The 20,307-nt window shown below is 44.7% G+C and overlaps 1 long non-coding RNA gene across 1 annotated transcript; it reads right to left on the bottom strand.

The window, feature by feature from the left end:
* Positions 1-210: 210 nt before the first annotated feature.
* On the bottom strand, positions 211-15,118 carry LOC117088780. Its single transcript, XR_004439320.1, has 2 exons — positions 14,917-15,118; positions 211-2,522 (listed from the first exon to the last, which is right to left on the bottom strand). It is a non-coding gene; the product is annotated as an uncharacterized LOC117088780 (long non-coding RNA).
* Between the last annotated feature and the right edge of the window lie 5,189 nt (positions 15,119-20,307).

Raw genomic sequence — 20,307 nt, forward strand, 5'->3', positions numbered from 1 at the left:
ATTGACAAATTCTTATAAGTTAAGGAGTGAGCAGTTTCACAGCTGGAACATGAGCCACCATGGCTAAGATGGCAGGACAGTTTTCTCAACCTCAGTGCTACTCAAAGCGGGTCCACAGGTCATTCTTGGTCTGTGAACCATTTGATAGGGATTCTCAACAAGTTAAGTACAGAAATTCGGAGTAGGAGTTGAGAGACTTTTATAGCCATCTGACATGACTGCAGCATTCAAGCGGCATTTTATTTTTCTAGTAATTCAACTTGTATGTATTTTACAAAAGTATCCGGCCATGGGGAATTGGATATTAGCAACAAAAACAACAACCAAGTTGCCCTTCATGCCAGGTTATTTGAGAAGCAAGGTTCTCCATCATCAATGAAGACGTTCAAGTTTATCCAAGGAAACAAGCGGTCCCTTTGGAAGTTAGATCATTTTGGCTCAATTCAGTCTTTGTTTACAGATCCTTAACTGAGTGGTTGGTGTGATCAAGAAAATGCAGAAAAAGTTAAAACTAATATGTATGTAAATAACGATCACAAGAAACAAAGATAACCCAGTCTTGAAATGCAGATATGTGGGAAACGATCCTATTTTGCAAAGATTCTGCTTTGAAATAAGTTTTGGCCAATAAATCTATCATGTTCCTTTCCTGGACTAGTATTTTGGCTCCATTTCCATAAAGAGGGTGACTCTTTTAAAATGCTGGAATCAGGTGATCCTTTTAACTTGCCTATGAAAAGCTGGATGCAGTTGTTTTTTGGAGGACATTATTGTTAGTCTTTTGGCATTTACAGGTCTCTGTGGAGTCAGACCCTTGTTGTAACAGGGCTCTCTGTGTGTAAGCCTCCATGCACATTTCAAAGACAGACGTTTGTTCCCTCCGGCATGAGGAACAATTACCCAATTATCTAAGCAGAATGATAGGTGTCTATGACAAATTGTAGGCTGGAGACATTTTAGAAATAATAATAACTGAATTTTTAGTGCACTTTCCAGTTTTTACAAAGCACATGTACCTCTGTACATCCTAATTCTCAGGATGCTCAGAGCCAGCCAGCCAAGGGGACAGGGCTGGGCTTCATGCCTTCATTTTAAGGCAAGCGTCTGTTACCTAGAACTCAGCACATCCCTTGTTGCTGCGTGTCCATCCAAATGCTGCACAAGGCCCAAGGAGATTCCCAGGGAACAGAAAGAACCTCCCCTTGCAGTCATTTTTGCTCTGTGTGCAAGGAAAACCCACAAGGGGACACCGGTGGAATCTGACAGTCCTCTGGGCTTTTGAGGTGTGTGTGGTTTTTTTTTTTTTGTTTTTTTGTTTTTTAAATTACCTGTGGGCTTTATCAGCTGGATCGTGACTGGAGGCAGTGCGGGGAGAAAGGGAACACCGGGCATTAAAAATGACAAAGCACTTTCATTTGTGAGAGCCATCTGAGGAAGGTGGAAATGAATATATTTTTCTGAGGGGAAAGCAATTTCACAAGCCCTGCCTGCATACAGATGAGCGGGACCACAAACCGGCTCGAGATGGCCACCGACATTCCCAGGGAAAGACAGATGATGGATGTTTCCTCATTAGGTGGCTGGGGATGGAATTTTAGGCAAAATTCAAAGGAAGAAAAAAAAAAATCCCAGTTCCGCTCCTCTTCCTTTCATGCGGGCCTTCTTGTACTGGAACCAGACAAACCTGGCCATGGAAGTGACCCAGAAATACTCAGAGGTGACGGGGATGGCTTCTGGGGCAGGTAGAGAAGCCAAACACCAAGCAGGCCTGGTGACTGGGAGAGACAGTGTCCCCTCTGCAGAAGAACAAAAGGCTTTTGCAGCAATTAAACATAAGAGCAAAGGTGAACCTCCAACTCCTCAGCATTATCCCTTTTTTAAGGAAAACAAAGATGACCAAGAGCCACCACCTCAGAAGAACCTCACCCCTAACTGGGGACACAGGCAACTGTCTGTTTTTTTTTTTTCTATCAGTGAACTTTTCGCTGCAGCTCCTTACAGGTTTCATAGATCAGATGTTTGGGAGCAGCCGGGGGGGTCCCATTCCATCTTGCATTTGCTAAAATGCATTCGGAATCACATTATTATAGATTATGCAAGATTGGAAGATAGCGAAGATGAAAATGTAGCCCGGGATGCTTCTGAGAGAAGGAAGTCAGACTGACCCCATGGAGACCAAGCTGTGGGCTCTTTGTTTGCCACAGATCTGCTTGCCTGAGGGAATGGTTCAGCTCTTCCTTCCTTTTCATTCCCGTCTTGTGGGAGAAATGAAAACATGAAACAGGGAGAGAATATCCCCGCAAACTCCCGTCACACACCAACAGCTCATGTACACACACACATGCACAAACAAAACGGGGCCACAGTTTTAGCATTTTGCTCAGACCTGCCACCTTGTTCATGCGGAAACTTGCTTGTGAGAATCGGAAATAAGGAAGGCAGGAACTTGTATCTTCTCTTCTCTGGTTAGCTGTGTGGCTTCAGGGCAATCACTTACCCTCTCTGGGCCTCAGTTTCCTCATCTGAAAAAACAACAAAGCTTTGGATTTGATAACCTTAGTGATTTTTTTTTTCTTTACAGATTTGACTTTCTCTGATTCACTAAATTCATTTGTAAAGAAATGCCTCACTCAGGAAAGCTCATGGGTTTTGTACACATGCGTGTGAACGCTTATGTCTGTATGTCTGTTATTGTGTGTGCAGCCTCAGCTTTGCACAGGCAGTAATGCAATAACTCCATTTCATTCCTTCTCAAGCCCAGCTTCTGAGGGTGTACCCTGCGCTATCTACACACATACACACACACACACCACACACTCTTTGCACACACTTGTGATGGTCCTGTTGTATCCAGACAGCTACATCTTCTGAAAATCATAATTAGGGTGACACTGGAATGACACATCTCTCCAGTCCCCCAGTACGGAGACAAAACAGCACTCGATTCCTGTTGGAGGCCGTGGAGGTAACCACGGCCCACTCAAGCGTGTCGGGAGATTGGCTGCATGCTCCAGTGCACCGGAGCATGTCGATACCCCTGAATAAACTAATCAACCCATTTGCACCTCCGTGAAAACGCATCTTAGAGTCAATGAAATAGGTGTGGTAGAGACAATGCCAAGACTGAGTGGAGGAAAAAGAAAGAAGGATTATTAAAAACAAACTTGCTATCATGGGGTGCTGTGTGTCCCCAGGGTCGGAGAGATGAATATCCAAAAAACTGGAGTCCCTTCTGCTTTCTTTCAAGGGGCAAAGTATTTACGTCAGTGTTTCCACCCATGCCTCAGAGGAAAGGAACTCCCCAAATTTCCAGATTGTTTGTGACTATTGTTTAGTAAAGAGAATATTCTACCTTTCTAAGAATTCCACAAAAATCCAGATGCTCAGGTTCCCAACCCTTCCCTTTAACATTTTTCTAGGGCTGCTTAAGATCCACTGCCAGCCGGGCACAGTGGCTCACACCTGTAATCCTAGCACTTTGGGAGGCCAAGATGAGTGGATCACCTGAGGTCAGGAGTTTGAGACTGGCCTTGCCAACGTGGCGAAACCTCGATTCTACTAAAAATGAAAAAAAAAAAAATTAGCGGGGCATGGTGGTACAGGCCTGTAATTCCAGCTACTTGGGAGGCTTAGGCAGGAAAATTGCTTGAACCCAGGAGGCAGAGGTTGCAGTGAGCTAAGATTGTGCCACTGCATTCCAGCCTGGGCAACAGAGTGAGACTCTATCTCAAAAAAAAAAAAAAAAAAAAACCCACTGCTACTTACCGTATACTTGTGCTGGGAAGAGAGCAACGCTGGATGGTGGTCTCAGTGTTATAGGAGTTCCCAGCCAATGGGATCGTGCCATCATGTACTACAAATGGTGTGCTTACGGGTCAGCTTATGTAAGAAGTGAGTCAGATGGCATCTGGGCATCCCATGCCATTTCTCTGATAAGTCTGGACACAAAGTATGGGGGACACCAGTGGTGTGCTAATAAATAGGCTCTCAAAAATTTTTAAAGATCATCCTATGGATAATTTGCTGATTTCTGTGTTATAAATGCTCCACCTGACTTCCACAATAATAGCTGTATTTAATAAGTGGCTCACACGACTCCTGAAAATTTAACAAACAGCTCCCATGAGCCTATGCAGGCCAACACCAGCACTCACAGAAAGAAATTCTCATGGTACCAATTGCAATTTCCAACAGTGCAGGCTCTTCCCTGCTTCCCTAGAAATGCTGATGTGTTGTTTATCCTAGACACTGGTGAGAAGATGCCTAAATGTCTGCTAGACACTTTTTACCGGGTCTTCTCCTCTTTTTCTCCCATTTCCCTTTCCCTAAGAGCACACATCTAGGTCTATGGCTTTAAATTCTGTTGATTTGCCAAAGACTCCTCAATAATCTGTCCTGAACTCCAGACTCTCCATGTCAACCTCTAACAAGCATCTTAAGCTTAGCACTTTTAAAACAGGCCTCCTGGCCGGGTGCAGTGGCTCACACCTGTAATCCCAGCACTATGGGAGGCCAAGGCGGTTGGATCACCTGAGGTCAGGAGTTTGAGACCAGCCTGGCCAACATGGTGAAATCTGTCTTGACTAAACATATAAAAATTAGCCAGGCATGGTGGCCAACACCTATAATCCCAGCTACTCAGGAGGCTGAGGCAGGAGCATCACTTGAACTGGGAGGCAGAGGTTGCGGTGAGCCAAGATTGCACCATTGCACTCCAGCCTGGGTGGCAGAGGGAGACTCCATCTCCAAAAAAAAAAAAAAAAAAGCACACATACACAAAACAGGTCTCTTGATGTCCCCCCATTTCCAAGACCTCCCAAAGTCTTGCCCAGCTTAATAAATACCACCACTACCCACATGCTCAAGACAAGAACTGTTTTTCACCCTCCACTTCCAATCTGTCAGCCAGATCCATTGACTTTCTCTTCAAACACATCCCTGAATCCAGCCTTTTCCCATATCCCCACTACTAATAGCCTGGTCCAAGCCACCCTCGTTGCTCACTGAACCACTGCAATTCTGTCTTCGCTTTTCTCATTTCTATTCTTGATCCTTGCAATCTGTTTTCTATGCCATCGCCAAAGTTGATCTTCAACATGCAAATCAAATGCTATCTCTTTCCTTCTCTCCCTCTCTCTCTCCACACACATGCCTACACCCACTTTAAGACACTCTAGTGGCTTCACGTCACACTTAGAACTGCTTCCACTTACTCTTCGTCTGCCTCCTCTCAACCTCACCCAGTGACGCTCTGACCCCATCACTGCATTGCAGCCACATCACTCTTCTATTCCTCAGACAGAAGTTAATTTCTGCCTTTGCATGTGATTTTCTGTCTGCCTGAGCGCCCAGATCTTTGCATGACTGATAATCCTTACTGTTCAGGTCTCATCATAAATGTCACCTCCTCAGAGAGGCCTCCCTGATTATCTTTGGTATTTACTGTCTGTCTAGATTATGAAGTCCATGAGTGCATAGACTGCTATTAGACATCCATGTAAGTACAAAGGCTGCTGACAAAGATGCCCCCAAATAGAGCAGCTGGATGAGCAAAGAAGTGAATTTCTTGCTCACAAGAGAGCCACTTAGGTTCATTTTCTTATGCTGCTTCCACACTGCAGGGGGCATTGCCACCACCTACAGGATCAGTGTTAAGGTCTGGGCAGAGAAGTAGCTGGCATCGCTTAGGCTCATCTGCACTGGTAAGAACTCATCCACATGGCCACACCTCACCACAAAGGAGGTTGGGAAATGTAGGCCATCTGTATACTCAGGAGGATACTCTGGTGCTTAGTGATATGGTTTGGCCCTGTGTCCCCACCCAACTCTCATTTTTAATTGTAATCCCTATGGGTCGAGGGAGGGACACGGTGGGAGGTGATTGGATCATGGCGGTGGTTTCCCCATGCTGTTCTCGTGATAGTGAGGGAGTTCTCACGAGATCTGGTGGTTTGATAAGTCTGGCACACTGCCCCCTTCTTTCTCTCTCTCTCTCCTGCTGCCGTGTAAGACGTACTTGCGTCCCCTTTGCTGTCTGCCATGATTGTAAGTTTCCTTTCCAGCCATGTAGAACTGTGAGTCAGTTAAATCTCTTTCCTTTATAAATTACCCAGTCTTAGGCAGTTCTTCATAGCAGCATGGAAACAGATTAATACACTTAGTATGTGTTGAATGAATGAATGAAAAATAAATAAATAAATGAGTCTTCTAGTTAACAATTAAACATGTCAATTCCCCTTTGAAAACTTTCATTAAAGCTGCAAAAGGAGATTAGGAAGGTAAAATACAGCCTTTTCCAGTTTGAGCCTACATGGTACACTTGCACTGTGCAAGACATTCATAAATAAGCCAATCTTCAGTTATCATGGGTGTGACCTAATTCTCCATCCCCTCCTCCGCATTATCTTCTTCCCATCATACAAACTAGAAAGGCATGGAGAAAGATGCCCGCTGGGAGGCTAACAGGGAATACTGTGTCTTTCCATTTTCTAACTCCCCGTCTTCCATTTAGGCCCTTCGGCCACTTTCCCATAACTTCAACAGAATTGCTACATTCCTCTAAGGCCCTGGCCTATTTATTCCAGGTAGGGTGATGATTATGAAATAACAAAGGGAAAAGAAAACCCAAGAAGTGTATAGTAAGCATTGTTTTCTTCTAAACCTTGTTAAAAGTGTAACTCTAAGATGTACATATAAGCATACTTAACAAAGTCCTGTGGGACAACTGGTGTGTAGTGAAACAAATTGGTAGATGTCTTATATATCTGCACTTAAGGTAAGTAATTAGGGTCTATTCCTGGGAGTTCTATAGCATCCCTGGGGAGTTTTACATATCAGGGCCCCTGTTCCAAGCACCTGTGGTAAGGTTCAAGTCTATAGGCCTTTCTAAAGTATTAGGCACATAATCACTTATGAAAGAAAAACAATTGGTGTCTTTTTATGTAGCCATATAGGGTCTTAATAATTTCAGAAAAACCATTTGCTAATAGTTAGGAGACAACAGCCTACTATGTGCCAGCCACAAGTCTAGATGCTGTGGATAGGATGATGGGCAATTAGTTCAGAATTTCTTAAAGAAAAAACAAGCAGAGCACAGTGCAGGGTGACCCTGTGGGCATGGGGGCCAGATGGTTGGTTTTTTGGGGGGTTTTTGGAGATGGACTCTCGCTTTGTTACCCAGGCTAGAGTGCAGTGGTGTGATCTTGGCTCACTGAAACCTCTGCTTCCCAGGTTCAAGCGATTCTCCTACCTCAGCTTTCTGAGTAGCTGGGACTACACGCAAGCGTCTCCACACCTGGCTATTTTTTCTATTTTTAGTAGAGAAAGGGTTTCACCGTGTTGGCCAGGCTGGTCTCAAACTCCTGACAGTGGTGATCCACCTGCCTCGGGCTCCCAAAGTGCTGGGATTTCAGGCACTTTGTAGTCCTGGCTTTACTAACGTGAACTTTCAATCCCAAGGCAAATGTCTTTACCCTTCTGGGCCTTGGTTTCCTTATCTATCAAATGGGTTAATAAGAATGTGACGTAATACGATGAATATAAGATGCTTAGGTCAGTGTCTGGCACACAGTACACTGAAAATGTTATCTAAAGGGTACAGAGTTCAATTTACTTTGGGACCATGTCAAAGCCTCAATTAATATAAAATCTAGAAAGTTATTTACCATACCAGTTTTTATGATTTCAACAGGGTTTTCTGTACCATTACAAGTATATCTGGGTCCTTTCGTCTCTGTTCATGTAAAGTATTATTTTAAAATATTAAATAGGGCTGGGTGCAGTTGCTCACACCCATAATCTCAGCAATTTGGGAGGCCGAGGTGGGTGGATCACTTGTGGCCAGGAGTTCAAGTGCAGCCTGGCCAACATGGTGAAGCCCCATCTCTACTGAAAATACAAAAATTAGCTGGATGTGGTGGGGGGTGCCTGTAATCTTAGCTACTTGGGAGGTTGAGGCACGAAAATCAGTTGAACCCAGGATATGGAAGTTGCAGTGAGTCAAGATCGCACCACTGCACTCCAGCCTGGACAACACAGCAAGACTCTGTCTCAAAAAGAAAAATATGTGTGTGTATGTATATATGTGTGTGTGTGTGTGTGTGTGTGTGTGTGTGTGTATCATATATATATCATAATAGGATATCTGTAGTGTTGGCATACAGGTAGAAAACCACTAAAGAATCAATGTTCTTAATTGAACAATTCAGTATTTTCTGGCAGTTTTCCTTTTGAAACAATGTTTTCACCCACTGGATGCTATGGTGACTCTCAAGAGAATGTGTTTTCCTGCAAGAATTATCGTCCTTTCGTTTTGGAGATTAGGTCCCAACTTTCATAGTTTATTCAATGTGATCAGAGCTGGGAAACAGCACACAGTATCAGAAGGAAGATTCATGTGAGAAGGAATGCATATGACCAGTAGCAACTCGATTTTCTCGCCAGCGACTTTAAAGTCGTGAACAGCACCAAATACCTTTGGTATGTGCTCATCTCTGCTTCAAATTTGAGTTCATAATTTTGATCTCAAAGGAACTAGCATATGAACAGCTGTCTAGATTGAGAGTACTAAATGTGATGTTTGTATGGAGGAAGGGGGAGGACCAGGAACTGCAGTTTCAGGAACGGTAAAATACTGTCAGTGATCACGGGGGATGTCATGGGCCCAATCGTCAGCCCACTGAGACTGACAAGAACGTACTGACAAGCAACATACTGACTTAATCAAAGAAATGTTCAGCTTAAATTGGAGGGAAGGACCAGGTACAATGGCTCCCATCTGTAATCCCAACATTTGGGGAGACTGAGGTGGAAGGATTGCTTGAGCCCAGCCAGTCATGCTGACCTGTGAGCCAATGAAACTTCTTTCCTGGTCAGACATGGTGGCTCACACCTGTAACTCCAGCACTTTGGGAGGCTGAGGCGAGCAGATCACCTCAGGTCAGGAGTTCAAGACCAGCCTAGCCAATGTGGTGAAACCCCCTCTCTACTAAAAATACAAAAATTAGCTGGGGGTCATGGCAGGTGCCTATAGCCGCAGCTACTCAGGAGGCTGAGGCAGGAGAATCTCTTGAACCTAGGAAGTGGAGGTTGCATTGAGCTGAGATCATGCCACTACACTCCAGCCTAGGCAACAGAGTGAGACTCTGTCTCAAAAAAAAAAAAAAAAAAAAAAAAAAAAAGATACGCTTCTGGAAACACTCTTGACCTGCCTTATTCAACGTTTCATCTGTTAGAAGGTTGAGAGAGCCGGCAGAGAAACTGCTAAATCTGGTCTTAATCCTGATAAATCCAGAGGAACTGGTGATGAAATCAATTGATGGGTCCTATTTCAATAGGAATTTTATTTAGTTTTACTTTTATCGAAGTTACTTATATATACAGTTTGTAGATTGATACAGTCCTTCCAGCGTTGTTGCAGAAATACACCAAAATCCCCCATCTAGCTCCTACTCCCTTATGGATAAACTCTTTTAATGCTTTAAACTGATTCCTTAGAACTTTACCTCCATATCGCTCAATAAAATGGTTTTTTTGTTGTTGTTGTTGTTGTTTTTTGGGACAGAGTCTCATTCTGTCACCCAGGCTGGAGTACAGTGGTGTGATCTCGACTTACTGCAACCTCCACCTCCAGGGTTCAAGGGTCCTGTGCCTCAGCCTCCTGAGTAGCTGGGACTGTAGGCACATGCCACCACACCCAGTTCATTTTTTGTGTGTTTTTGAGTAGAGATGGGGTTTTACCATGTTGACCAGGCTGGTGTCGAGCTCCTGGCCTCAAAGTTCCCATCTTGCCAATATCGTGGTATTGTCATTTTTATCAGATCAATATTTAGCCTACCTGAGCCATGTAGCGTATTCCGTTTACTCTCCTTTCCTGAAGAACTCTGTTTTCAGTGGTTCTGTTTTTGCTTTTCTTAGTCTTCTGTCATTGACATATACCTGAAGTCTCCCCCAGTTATGTGCATTGTCTCTCAAGGTATCCAAACATATTGGGTATTCTACCAATTTCATCTTATAAAAGTTCTTCTAGAGCCTTCTGATCTGCCCCCCTTGGCACTGGTTGATTTCTAAGCCCAGAGCCCAGCTGTTGCTTCCAGATGTCCCTCCCTGTCCATCATCCTGTAGATTCCTTTCTTCTCTTTGATATGTTAGAGTCTGTTTCCTGCTTCCTATTTCATTTTGTCTCCACCTGGCAGTAGGTACTATTATGGGATCCATTTCACAGATGAGCCAAACCAAGGCATGAGAAACTTAAGTAAAATTCCCTAAAGTCGTAAGGTTTTGGCACAAGCAGTGCAGCTAAGCCTCAAACTTAGAATCCAATACCAAACCTAGACATTTTTGTTTTTGAGACAGAGTTTTACTTTGTCACCCAGCCTGGAGTGCAGTAGTGTGATCTTGACTCACTGCAACCTCTGCCTCCTGGGTTCAAGCAATTCTCCTGCCTGAGCCTCCTGAGTAGCTGAGATTACAGGTGCCTGTCACCATGGCTGGCTAATTTTTAGTAGACACAGGGTTTCACCATGTTGGCCAGGCTAGTCTCGAATTCATCCGCATGCCTTGGCCTCCCAAAGTGCTGGAATTACAGGCATGAGCTGCTGCATCCTGCCAAAACCTAGGCTCTTAATTACTCACTGGGCAGTCAGTGCACAAGCTGGGCCCTGTCCGCCCCAGGTGACTAAGGGCCTTGTGCAGGCTGTGCCTCCCACGTTCAGGTCAGTCTGTTGCCACAGTCCTCTCCTAAAGCACTTTTACAGGCCCTGACTCACTGTCCCTCATGGCAGTTTCTTATTTCTGGGATTAGCTGGTTTTAAAAAGAAAAAAAATAGCTTCTGGGCATGTGACACTATTCTCGGGCCTTTAATGTCAGAAATAATGATGGCGTTAAATTGGAGCTCATTACCACGGAATGAGACCTCATTGAGCCATCTTTTGCGGTGGGGAGGGGTTGTTTAATGATTTTATTTTTTTAAACCTCCTCCTCAGTAACTCTGACATGGTACACCAGGGGGAGAAGTGGGTGTTTGGAGTAGCAAATTTTCAAATAATAAGTAAGATCTCCTTTCATCGATGAAAAATAAAAAGGGTCCATCCTCCATTGTTCCCACCAAATGCTGGCTGTTCCTTTGTTACGGTCTCATGGAAATATCCTGAGCCCCTTAAGCCACTAATACTAGTTGTATCCTCAGCAGCAACAACACGTCCTTAAGGCATTATTTTCAGGGCAGCTTTTCCCATAATGAGTCTGACAATCCTGCTTTATGATTTGTTGAGTGGTTAATTCAAAATATACCATTCTCTAGAACCAGCTTTCCAGTGGAATCCCCGCTAGGCCTCCAGCCACCGATGCAAAGGCTTGGCATATCCAGCTTCAGAGGGTCTCTTAGGACCCGATTAGATGATGGTGCTACCCTGTGCCGCTGCTTCAGAAAGAGAACAGCAAGCCTCTGTTCCTGCCCTCCAGAGGCTTCTCACACTTCGTTGGTGAACTCTCAGCACCATGGTGACCAGGAATGAATGCTCATCTTGAGAAAGCATGTGATGTCTTCACGGTACTCATGGCTTTCTAAGTTTAAGAGGGATATTGGCCACCAAGAGAAACTACAGAGGTGGTGGGGCCTTGAGACCATACCACCCCAGGAACAGGTCAAGGGACCGGGGTTATTTTTTTTTTTTTTTTTTTTTTTTTTTTTTTTTTTTTTTTGAGACGGAGTCTCGCTCTGCACCCAGGCTGGAGTGCAATGGCCGGATCTCAGCTCACTGCAAGCTCCGCCTCCCGGGTTTACGCTATTCTCCTGCCTCAGCCTCCCGAGTAGCTGGGACTACAGGCGCCCGCTACCTCGCCGGCTAGTTTTTTTGTATTCTTTTAGTAGAGACGAGGTTTCACCGTGTTAGCCAGGATGGTCTCGATCTCCTGACCTCGTGATCCGCCCGTCTCGGCCTCCCAAAGTGCTGGGATTACAGGCTTGAGCCACCGCGCCCGGCCAGACCGGGGTTATTTTTTAACCTGGAGAAGCAAAACATAAAAGTGAGGCATGTCAGTTACCTCCAGATACTTGCTGGTTTATTTTTTTATTACTTATTTATTTATTTATTTATTTGAGATGTAGTCTCGCTCTGTCACCCAGGCTGGAGTGCAGTGGTGCAGTCACGGCTTACTGCAACCTTCACCTCCCAAGTTCAAGTGATTCTCCTGCCTTAGCCTCCTGAGTAGCCGGGACTACAGGCGTGCGCCACCATGCCGGGCTAATTTTTGTATTTTTAGTAGAGATGGGGTTTCACCATGTTGGACAGGCTGGTCTCGAACTCCTGACCTCAAGTGATCCGCCTGCCTCTGCCTCCCAAAGTGTTGGGATTACAGGCGTGAGCCACCATGCCTGGCCGATTTTTCAAAGAGGATTGTCCTCCTTTTCCTGACTGGTCCCGAAGAGTAGAATGGCAACCAGTGGGTGGAAATGATAGGAAATCAGATTTTCACTACAGATAAAAAAGAGGTTTCCAACAGAGCTCTTGGGAAACATCACAGCTTCCCTGTGAACAGCTGTGTGCTGCCTTTTATTGGAACCATCAAGAGAAAAGAGACGTCCACAGGTCGTCTGATATCAGAGAATCAGGCACTAGGCCATAAGTAGGACTAATAATCTAAAATATACCTTCTGATTACAAGGCTTCATGACTCTAAGAGGTACAGGTTTATGAATCACTTTTAAGATAAGAGAAAGACCTTTTGACAATTTTTAAGAAATAGATTTTCTAGATATAAGATGCTGCTTTAGACTGGGGGGGCAGCAAACTTTTTCTAAATGGGCCAGTGAGCAAATATTTCAGACCACGTGGTCTTTTTTTGTGACTACTCAACCCTGTTCTAGTGCAAAAGCAGCCAGATGATACACAAACGAATCAGCAGGCGTGTGTTCCAGCAAAACTTTATTTACAAAGCAGGCAGTGACTGGATTTAGCTTATGAGCCATAGTGTGCCACTGCCCGCTTTGGAGGATGCTGGGTGCTGGGAAACACAAGAGGGACTCGGCGGGGAGGGGGGAAAGGCTATGCTAATACCCCACGTGCGTGTGAGTGTCACACGGATGTACAATATACATATGTGCATCTTTGCATATGGGGATGTATATTTGTGTGAATGTGGTTTGGGGAGTGGTGAGGAGAGAAAGAAACAGAGCACATGGACGCCCACAGAGAAACAAAACCTCTAAGACCCGGTGGCCGTAGTCTGTGAGGGCCAGTTCTCTGTCATTGTGATGTAAAGACGCCAGCCCCAGAGGTACCCCAAGGGGAGTTGTTCACAGTGTCTGAAATTCTGACTGCTTCACTCTCTTTGCTTTGGGCATCTGCCTTGGGAAGGAAAAAACTGAACTAAATGTAACCATGTCCTGAAGGAGGGAAAACATAGTTACTCAGATTGGTGCATCAGATTGGCTGGTTGTCACGGAGGCCTTCCAATAGGGAAGCTGGGCCAGATTGGTGTCTGATGCAACCAGGAACATTAGGAAGTCTTCAATTCTCAGGAGGAAGGGAGCTAGCAGCGGGAGGTTGGGAAGGGCAGAAACTTGCCTGCCTGCCTGGCAGGTTGGCTTAGGGATAGCCCTCCATGGAGCCTCCAATCCCCTGCCAAATTACCCGGGGTAGTGAAGGGGTCATTTTAAACGGGATATTTAAAAAGTGGCTAGTGAGCTGCAGGGACTAGGATATTTTTGATTACTTGAGCTGGCATGGTTATATAGTTTCAGGGTGGCTAAAATACTGTAAATTCTGTTTCTTGGGGTCAACGTACTTTCTTGGAGCCTTGGGTTTTCCCAGATCGTTACCCTTTGGTGCTGTCTGACCACTTTCCTTGTCAATTGTCCATTCCTTCTAAATGCCTCCCTTTTCTTCACCCTGACTTTAAAAGCCTGCTACCCTAGGAATACCCCACACAGGCCTGGACACACGTAGACACTTCCTCAAGCATCTAAGAAGACCTGTGGCAGCCATTTGCTGCTGCTTCCTGTTTCCATGGCGGCCATTTTGTCATATCCAAGGAGAGGGCAAGAACAGCCTCCTGCATTGCTTCTCAAGTGCACTGTGTAGCACTGATTTTTTCCAATCATCTCTAAATAGAGGTTTCTCTCCCCCTCCTCCCAGCTCAGCATCTGAGGGCACAATGAGCGTGCCCTGCATTTGAAATCTGACATCTCCCTCTCTCACTCATTCACTCCGTCTTCAGCTTGGCAGAGCGTTTAAAAATTGGTATCCCTTTAACTAGGCGAGCTATTCTTCTGCTGGGAGATGACCTTTTGCACAGAAGATAGGACTGTCACACATGATCTCTGACATATGGAAGTTTCCCGGGTGTTCCAACAAGGAACAGTAAGTACCACACCAAAAGCAGTGGGTGTTTCTGTGCAACTTGTGTGTAAAGATGTATTATATTACCATACATGGTTCTAAATAAATTATTACCAGTTCTTAAAAGTGCCACCAGCCCTCTTGAGGCACATCTGTTCAATTTTTTTATTTTAATTGAAAAGAAAAATTTTGTCAAATTTAAAGACTCTTGGGGAAAAAGATGGGGGAAAAATTATTGAAAAGAGACAATTTTTCCATGAGTTTTGCAGAAATTAATTGTAGTCTCAAAGTTATGAAAATAACCTTTTCTTAAAAAAAAAAAAAAAAAAACCCTCCCACAGACTTGGGGCGTGAACCACTGAATGGCTTTTTCTTCTCCAAGATATGTTATCCTGAAGTCTTCAACATGACCCCTTGTTTCTTGTAAGAAGCCTAATGTCTGATTTTCCCTCAAGCAGAACAATATTTGTTATATTTTTGCAAAATGTTAATCTATATTATCATGAAGTTTTTGGATTCACAAAGCAGAATGAAATGTGAAATTTCCAAAATGAGAAATGAGAAGGATCTGTTCACCTGGCACAAATCCACTGGTTACCACTCTCAGCGTTCATGAATCTTAACTTCAGAAGCTTGTCAGTTGCTGAAATAATGCAGGGACTGTGGGTTTTTAGTGTACTGTGGAAGCAGGGCTCACACAGCCTCATATAATATGTCATGAGAGGGAGTGGATTGTGCCAGGGATGTACTGACTCCTTGCAGCTCTCTCTAGTTTGTCAGTTAAGCAAGATGGCTGCTCTTGGAATGGAAGAACTTCTCTCTTTGCTGTCGTTGATTCCTTTCTGAAAACTACTGGAGAAATGGATCCTGAGAGAATTCCTAGGTTATGTGAGGGAGATCACTAACAGATTTATTCATTGGATGATGCTACCCCTGACCAAATAGAAGGAGATCTGATGTGGCAGAAGGTATATGCAATCCCACCCTAAGTCAGTTCCAGGTAGCCCATCAGAATTCAGTGATTATAGCCTGATTATTGCTCAGTGACCCCTCCAATCTCTGGAATCTTTTTTTTTTTTTGCTTCCACATATATGGCCTGAGTTTCTGATTCTCAGGGTCATTGTCTAAGGACTGTGTAGGGCTCTTGAACACCTTCTATAAGTAGCCATCTGTCAGATATAAATCTAGCAACAGGTCTGTCACCAAGGCTGAAATTCTGACATTACTGTTCCTAATGCTGGGTTAAGAAAGGAATTGCTCATTATGAAAATGCAAACACCCCCAGGAGGCTAAAACAATATTAATGTTATGTCCGTAATATTATTTTTATGGTTTGATGATAGTCTTACACCTAACCACTATATGCCTTATCTCATCTCCCTATGATAACTCAGCAAAGCATGTATTTTAAAAATAAGCAAAGTGAGCTTCAGAGCATTTAAGTTGCTTATTTATACATGCACATCTAGCGAGGGGTGAGCCTGGAATTCAAATCCAGATCTATCTGGTGAAAAAACTGGTGAACCTGACTCCTGTGGGTTAGTAAAATGCTTTCCTATCTGTTTACTAGTTGAAAGTTGTTTTGGTAAGAGAGTTAAACAGAGAGAGAGACAGAGGGAGAGAAACAGAGGGAGAAAGCGAGCGAGAGCGAGCATTGGTTACTTTAGGGTCAAGAAGATGCTAACAGAACATGGAATGGTGCTAAAGAAAACATTACCTGGTATAGTTTCGCCTGAGATGACCTACCCTTTGGTAGTTTCTTTAGTGGTTCTTTGTGTTAGACCAAACTGCATCATTTTGTAACCCCACCCCCACCCCCTGCCATTTCACAGAACTTGGTCAAGTGAAACATTCCACGGGGCTTTGGAGCGTGAGACACATCCTGGCCAACCACCTGACCACAAGGCACAGGAACATCCTTATCACACCCTGCTGGGAGAAAGTGCAAGGAACATCACATTCCGTGGGAACAAAGGCCAAACTGCCTCATCATGGGCATGTCTTATCAATATCATCCTGGGCAGCAAGCCATACTGCCCAGGCCCCTCCTGCCCATACCTATAAGTACCCCAGCCTGTAAGCAGTGGTGGGCACTGGCCTTAGGCTGGTCCTCCACCTCTGGAGGTCTTATGTTGGACATAAAGCCTGCATTTGCTGTAGAGCTGCCACTCTCTCTCTCTCTCTCTCTCTCTGTCTTTCTTTAACCCTCACCTTCCCTTCAAAACCTAGCAGTTGACTTGCAGCAGGATTCCTGAACCCTTTCCCGGGATCCTTTCTCTTGTTTTGACTTGAGCTAGTTACAGTTGGAGAGATTGGAGCTGCCAGGGTCTATAAGCAATAGCAGCCTTGGTGATGGTCAAGGCAGCAAGTGCCTCAGCTCTAAGACAGGCAGCCATTTACTCATGCTCTTCCTGCAGATGTGCCAAAATGTGTCCAAACTTGCAGGATTCTCATGCAGGAGTGTTCATGGCCCTAACTGCTCAGCCACAGTCAGATGGAAAGTTTTGGTAACCTTTCCTATCTGAATTTTTTTTTCAATTGCAAAGCACAGAAATTGCAACTCCAAATGACAGAAGCAAAAAGGGATGTATGGGCTCATATAACTGAAAAACCCATGGGAACATCCTGTGGCTAGGGGTATCATTGGATTAGGAGCCTAAACAAAATCAGCAAGTTTCTTCTCCCCGTGTTGCTTGGAACTGTCCCCTCCATACTTGTTCCTTTCCTTCTTAGAGTCCCTTCTTAGGGTCATGAGATACCTACAGCAGCTCAGATTCTATGTTGTCTCACTACAGATGCTCTAGGAAAGAGAGAACATTGTTTTCACAGAAGTCTCTGCAAAGGTCCCATAGGAACACACTGGGACACATGCTCACCCCTGAAACAATCAGGGTAACTTAGGAGGGATGCAAGATGCTGATTGGGCTGAGGCTGGAGTCAGCCCTGCCCAAAGCACAAGAAGGGAAATGGGAAGAGAGAAATATATCAAAATTGCTGCCATTGGGAGAGGGATGAATGGATGCTGGAAGTCAAAAGGCAATGAATGTCCACTGAGCTGTCTGTCTAGATTTGTGGCTATCAATGAACTAAACAGGAATGTTCCAGTCTCTTCCTTGGTGTATGCTGCTAGGCTCGTATCAGTAAGTGAGGCCAATGAGTGAGAAACAGGGATATCCAAGACTTTCTTTGATTGCAGCTGACTCAAGTGATGTGATACTGCAGGGCCGAATTCATGCCATGTACAGTATTGGTACTTAATGTATAATGGTTCATCATACTTTTGTTTGTTTTGGAAAAAAAGAGTGCCTAAAACCTTGCTTCGCAAAGGGTGGCTTCAAGACTAACTGCATCAACTTCAAGTGAAAGCTGCTTAGAAACATGAAATCCTTGACCTTACCTCAGACCTTCTATATCCAGGAAGTTGCCTAGAGCAAGAGTCTGCAAATTTTTCTGTGAAGAGCCAAATAATAAATATTTCAGACTTTGCAGCCCATATGATCTCTGTTGTAACTACTCAAGTCGGCCTACTATTAACAGCTCAAAAACAGCCCATAGACTATATGTAAACACAGGGGTGTGGCAGTGTTCCAGTAAATCTTTATTTATAAAAACAGGGTGCAGGCCAGATTTGGTCCTTGGGCTGCAATTTGCCAATTCCTGGCCAAGAGCATCTGACATCATGGCAGGAATCGAATTCACATGGTTGTTGCCTCTGTTTGGGGGTCTACATACCCAGATGGATTATTAGAACATGATTCCAAAATAATCTGCTCATTCATTCATTTATTTCTTCAAAGTGTGTTTATGGAGCACTCGCTGTTTGGGAGGCCTTTAAAATGATTGCAGGATCCTGAATTTCCTGAGTGTCTACCACATGGCAGATGCTCTTCGGAAGGCATGCGTTCTTCTGGATGTGCAGAAATGTGTGTTTGTGCAGAGCACGAGGTGCTGCTGTTTTGTTAAAGACCAGCATCTTTGGCAAGCAGGGTCCATTGTGCCCATCTCCCTGGGAAACCAGACACAGGCTTGGTCATGGAGAACAGAGCATCCTTAATTTGCCCAGATGCAGCTGTGAGGTGCAGAGTTGGAGGCAGTTAACACTGCCCACCCCTCACCCCCGCAGTTCCTTCCGATCCACTTTCTTGTGCTTGCTCCACAAGGGATTTCGGGCAACAGAGAGGACTCCACAAAGATAAGCCGCAAGAGCTCTGTTGCTGGATTCAGGGTCCCTCTGCGGCGATGCTATTCTCTTCCCTTTGCAGAAAATGTCAGCTCCGCTGCCTCTCCCTGGCAGCTGTCGTCTGTGTGCGTTCTTTCGTTTTTCTCCAGAGATCCCTCCTGTCCAGGATGGTTTTTATTTTACATTTGAAAAAGCGGAGGCTCCACACGGAGCCACCGAGCCTGAGTTACCAACTCCAGGCCCAGTGCTGCTCTACAGCCTCAGCTTTTTGCCTCGGGCCTCCTAAACCTTGCAGAGGGAGGGAGGGATGTTTCTTTGTGCTGCCTGTCACTCCAGCTGCTGTTCCAGCTGCTGGGTGGGTGGCCCTGGGGGGATGGCCGGAGTTTCCAAACCCAATTTCTAGCTGAGGTGAAGCAAGTCGTTACTTCGTTTTGACCATTTATCACTTGAAAACTGTTGGCTGCACGTGCGGACCAATGACTTGCAGTTAAGTCATTGGGTCCCCAAGCCTTATAAGAAGAGAAGAGATTATTCAGTACAACCCCCTCCTCCTCATGTAGGAATGTGGCGAGTGTCCAGGCATGTGCTCTGTCATCTCCTGTGTTAGTTTAGGGTCCCACTTCCTTGTCAGTTTCATCCCCTTCCTCCTGTGTCCTGCCTCATTAGACTAAGAATTCACCGGTTCCTTCAGACTGCAACAGGTCTTCTTGCCTCCCCTTTCCATAACCAGAGTCAAGAGGGGCAACCGCACTGAGCCGTGGACGAGAATGGCAGGATTTCTCAGGCGTAGCCCTCATCCAGGCTCCTGGGTTTCATCAACCAGAGACACACATTTGTTTCTATTGAAAGTTGAAAAGAGTCCTACCACATTCTGAACCTCACACACCCTCAAGGGAAGGTCAAGAAGTCAGCTCAAGAACCCCTGGCCTAGATGCCATAGCGGGGCACAGCATAGATGTTTTCATCAAAAATCAGCCTACATTTATTGAACATCTATTAAGCCTTCTCTAGGGGGAAGTGGGGTAGTCTGCAAAAACATTCCAGCCAGCCTCCCTGGTTTCCTCATTGCCTCCTGCCCCCAACAATCCATTCCCCACACAGAAGCCTGAGTGGGCTTTTTAAAACATAAATCATATTATTCTCTTGCTGGAAACCTCCAAGGGCTCCAATTGCACTTAAACTAAAATCCATACCCTTTGTTCATTTTTCGGTTGGGTTGTTTGTCTTTTTCTTGCCAATCGGTAAGAGCCTTTTGTAGATTAGAGATATCAGTCATCCGTACTGCAAACATTCTTCTCAAATCTGTTATCTTCAGACTTTGTATATAACATCTTTGTCGTATAAAAGTTTTACGTTTTTGTAAATTCGAATAGGTCCAGCTTTTCCTTTATGGCTTCTGAATTTTCTGACATAAGATGGATACCCTTCGTAATACGATCACACCTTATCACATCTGGATTTTTCTTCTAAGAGGTTTCTATTTTACATTTAAGTTCTTGTTCCATTGGGAATTTATTTCTGTATTTGGTCAGAAATGGGGGACTACTTTATTTCCCTCTGAACCAGAGGTTGACACACTATGGCCCACAGGCCAGCTGCCTGTGTTTGTAAATAAAGTTTTATTGGAACACAGCCATGCCCATTTATTTATGTATTGTCTAGCTCTGCTCTCACACCATAATGGCAGAGTTGTGTAGTAGCAGCAGAGACTGTAATGTTTTAGACCAAAGTCTCACCAAGGTTGCCCAACCCGCAGCCCATGGCTGCATGCAGCCAGGGATGGCTT

The sequence above is a fragment of the Trachypithecus francoisi genome, unplaced genomic scaffold (genome assembly GCF_009764315.1).
Source record: "Trachypithecus francoisi isolate TF-2019V2 unplaced genomic scaffold, Tfra_2.0 Lachesis_group10, whole genome shotgun sequence".
Lineage (NCBI taxonomy): Eukaryota > Metazoa > Chordata > Mammalia > Primates > Cercopithecidae > Trachypithecus > Trachypithecus francoisi.